The 4667-nt window shown below is 34.4% G+C and overlaps 1 long non-coding RNA gene across 1 annotated transcript; it reads right to left on the minus strand.

The window, feature by feature from the left end:
• Positions 1-705: 705 nt before the first annotated feature.
• Positions 706-1793, minus strand: LOC137642045 (uncharacterized). The gene is made up of 3 exons (XR_011044626.1): positions 1696-1793; positions 1337-1503; positions 706-774 (listed from the first exon to the last, which is right to left on the minus strand). It is a non-coding gene; the product is annotated as an uncharacterized lncRNA (long non-coding RNA).
• Between the last annotated feature and the right edge of the window lie 2874 nt (positions 1794-4667).

Here is a 4667-nt window from a genome sequence, read left to right on the forward strand (position 1 = left end):
ATTAACTGGAAAAGTCTAATTCTAGCATAAATGACATTTATTTTAAAATAAAAGGTAAATAGTTTACAAAATGTTCAAGAAAACAATACTTTGTAAAATCCACTCCAATTCAAGACTTAAATGTGAATTTCTCCAAGTTTGAAGATACTTATAAATTGACCCAATTTCACAGTAGCAGCAAGGCTTCTTCGCTACCCAACCCTTGCAATTTTTTATTGAAGCTCAAAATGTTAAGGACATTAATGAACACATGCGTATACGCATTAGATAAAATTATACTGATATACCACGCTGCACCTCCAGCCAACAACTTTACCCTGTTTAATTATTAATTTGGACAAACCAGATTCATTTATTGTAGAATAAATAAATTCTAATTCTTCAGCCTCCAAAAGGAAGACTTCTCCTTTGCAGATTACTTTAGTAATTAAAAACTAAATGGAAGTGTATCTAGAAGACTTCCACAACTATCTAGTTCGGATAAGCTTGTTCGGTAGTGCTGAAGTTGTCATCGATCACCCACAACTCAACCATGAGGAATATCTAACTTTTAAGACTTGAGTGCCCCACTCAGTTACAAAATCCTGGTAGTCAACTTCATCTGGTACCTGTGTTTGTTACCATATCAAATTACCTCACTTCAAGGCGTATGACGTATTGTCTGGTAAACTGAGTAGAAATCCTGGTAGCCATCTTCATCTGGTACCACAGTTTGTTACCATATCAAATTACCTCACTGTTCAGTGCAATCCATTCTTGCTCAAACCCAACAACCTGCGAAAAGATCATTATTAGTCGTAGGCAAATAGTAAATTTAAAGCCCTCTTTAACTTTGAAATAATTGTCAATTTTGGGATAGTTTTCCAAGAGATTTTAATTTGAGAAAAGCTGAAATAAACCATATTAAATTATTCCTGATGACAAATTTACTCAACCAGTAAAAGTTTAATGATCTACACCAGCCCAGGAAACGAAAGATGTAGATGACAAAAACTTTAAAATTTTAGTTACTAAAATGATAAACTGTAAATATTAGACATTTTTATAATTTCCTTAAATACTGAGAATTATAACTACAGTTCCTTAAAACTACAGTTCCTTAAAACTAGGTGTGGAAGTATGTTTTTTTTTTTTATTTTATTTTTATTTATTTTTTTTTTTTTTTTGCATGGCATTGCACTGTAAGCCCTCCTTTAACCTACGGTAGACCGAAGTCTACCGTAGGTTAAAGAAGACGTCCTCCACACCCCAGGGGCCTCGCCCCCAGGGGGGAGGACTAGCTTACAGTGCAATGCCAATGGTTTTTGGAAAATACACTAAAAGAACTTTATCTTACCTGGTTGTTTTGATTGAAAAATATAATTACCAACAACATCCGTTAAATCTGCAGCCTTCTTTTAATAGGGATATCCATACTCTGAACTAAGTCGATAAAAACTGGGCAATCAGCAGCTCTCCTCCACTGGGTGTATTCAAAATCGGAAATGGTCAACGCACAGAGTCCTGGAAAATATGGTCTGTTAAAAGTACAAAGAAAAAAGTACAAAGAAAAAAGTATTGCAAATACTATTTTAAAAAAAGGAAAATATAAATAATTGGCATAAGAAAGCTACATTAACAATTTTCAACTCTATAAAAATTAGAACAGTCCAACTTAAGCAATAGCAAAACAATACGAATCAAGGAAATTCTTACCCGTGCCAAACATCAATGCAGTCGACCCAAAACGACGACTACCTGCACAAGTTAAACTGCCCATCCACAGACACTACCAAAGAACACCTTCAGAATAGCGATTCTACACTCCAGTAGTCAGAAGATAGATTTACATGTTATGCTAAGGATGATGCAGCTAGAGCGGTTCCTACTTTAGGACCCTTGAGTGATTTGTCAAACGAACGCTAGATGGCAGTAACATGTAAAGCGCATTTCTACTTATTAATTGTGAATAAAATATTCTTTTTATGGTGATGTATATAATAATGATAAATCATTCGTGTAAAATATAATCGTATATGATAATGGATTTTATTAATTTGGAAATGTAGCCTACGTAGGCAATGTCTATAATTACGACATGCGTATATGAATTGTTGGAAGGATTAATTTAATGATTTTTGATTACTTAGCTGCAGCAGAAAAGTGTTATTTACTTACTAAAAGCGAGTAATGTCATTAATAATGTGACTGCATCGAACATTTGAAATAGAATGATAAATATCATAACATATATATATATATATATATATATATATATATATATATATATATATATATATATATATATATATATATATATATATATATATATATATATATAAATATACCCCCTGTCGAGGATCGTGAATACATATTTTTCGTTATAACTATACCGTACATCTGGATTAAGTAACAGAAACCATTTATTTGGTACACCAAATAACCTTTGAAATGATCACGCCAAAGGTGCAATAAAACGCACTTGTAATGATCCCGTGACATACTAAAGGTTTAATTAAAGGTTTAAAGGCCGGTCATGAATGGCAGAAGCAAAGGGCAGTGACATTGCTCTACCAAGCATAACAATGCTCTAGAGACTGGCCATATATACACATGATTAGCACCCAAGCCCCCTCTACACCCAAGCTAAAACCAAGGAGGGATAGGCAATAGCTACTGATGACTCAGCAGATAGACCTATAGGCTCCACCAAATCCTCTATCCTTACCTCACAAAGATGGTGAGGTTGCAGCGACCTAAGAAACCAACAAGTTTAAGCGGGACTCGAACCAAAATCTGGCGTTCACTAGTCAAAGGCGTTACCACTTCGGACACCTCAACCCTGAAGCATTAAATTTCCTTTAGAGAAATTACATGAAATTCTTTGAGGATAAGAATATGAATTACTAAGCATGCTTCTATTTCATTTTTTTTCTTTTTTTGCTATTTGGTCGTTGCATAACATATTCCTGTTTAACATTACACCAAGGTCTTTAATTGCTTCCTTGTTTATGATTATCTCGTTATTAGGTCCCCTGTATGCATATGCCATTCCTTCTCTGTTTCCATAATCTATTGATTCGAATTTACCGGAGTTAAATACCATCCTATTTATCTCCGCTAATTCATATATTTTGTTTAGATCTCTTTGTAGTGAGTTCCTATCTTCATCACAAATCATTTCTCTACTTATTCTTGTGTCATTGGCGAAACTTCTCACTACGAGTCTTTAACATTACAGTCTATATCAGAGATCATAATAACAAACAGCAGTGCAGCTAATACCGTATCCTGTGGCACGCCAGATATTACCTGATCTTCATCTGATTTCTCGTCGTTCGCAACCACTATGTGTTTTCTGTTTTTTAGAAATTCTTTTACCCATTTTCCCATCCTTCCCACAATTATATGCTTTCTTATTTTTATCTAATATATTATGGTCAACCTTTTCAAAGGCTTTTGCAAAATCTAGAGAGAGAGAGAGAGAGAGAGAGAGAGAGAGAGAGAGAGAGAGAGAGAGAGAGAGAGAGAGAGAGAGAGAGAGAGAGAGAGAGAGGGGGGGTATCTTAAGTTAATCAATTTCGTAAAACATAAACTCATCCCTTCAAATATATAACGCCCCATGTCAAGAAACCATGATGCCTATATGCATAGGCCTAATCTCTCCAATGCAATTGGAGGAGCAATTGTGAGAAAGAGATTATTTTCTCTGTTAAATAATCAGTTTCTCCCTCTCTCACTCTTTTTCTTAAAGTTTATTTTCATAGCAAGTTATAAAACAAATGTCACATTAGAAATATGATAATCATGAAATCACAAACCTTCTTCTTCTTCTTCTTCTTCTTCTTATTATCATTATTATTACTATTATTATTATTATTATTATTATTATTATTAATACAAGCTAAGTTATAACCCTAGTTGGAAAAGCAAGAGGCTATAAGCCCAAGGGCTTTATTTATTTTTTTCTTCACAATAATGTCGAAGCTACGTTAAGAAAACGACCTATTTAGAGTTTTAAAGTTGGTGGTATTTGAATACGAAGTATGACATGGAGTATAATGCAGGCATGCAATAAGGGGTTCCAAGTCGTATCATAAGTATTACTTAAATGAACAGCACACCACATAAAGATGAGATACTGGTGAATTTCATTTTAAATTAGTCTGACCTCGAATATTAAGGATCTCTATCAGGGGCGTGATATATTTAAGATAATATACTAAACTGTATGTTATATAAGATACTATGGGAATGACTTCTAAAAGGAAAAGTTAAATTTTCATTAAGTATTTAAGCTTGGCAATCCTTTTCTATCCTACTTTTCGAATAATGCTTATTTGAAATATAATCCTTATATATCTGAGGAGTGGACTCAGGATTAACTTCCATCACATGAACTCTCGTCTTGCACATATCAGCATTCTTAATTAAGTTTAGATATATCCGGTTTCAATTCCAATATCATCTGAAGAGATGCTCGTCAGAACGTCAGTCAAGCAAGCCCTACTCCCTACCATGCACAACCACAGCAGTAACCTATCAAGGGTTGCAGTAGCCTATTGGAAACGTTCCTGTCAGACGATATGTTGGACTTGAAATCGAGTCCCGCTCAAATTCGATATTTTCTTGTAGTGTCTGCGACCTTACCATATTTGCGAGCTACGGCTGGCGGGTTTGGGAGCCTA

Source organism: Palaemon carinicauda, chromosome 6 (genome assembly GCF_036898095.1).
Source record: "Palaemon carinicauda isolate YSFRI2023 chromosome 6, ASM3689809v2, whole genome shotgun sequence".
Lineage (NCBI taxonomy): Eukaryota > Metazoa > Arthropoda > Malacostraca > Decapoda > Palaemonidae > Palaemon > Palaemon carinicauda.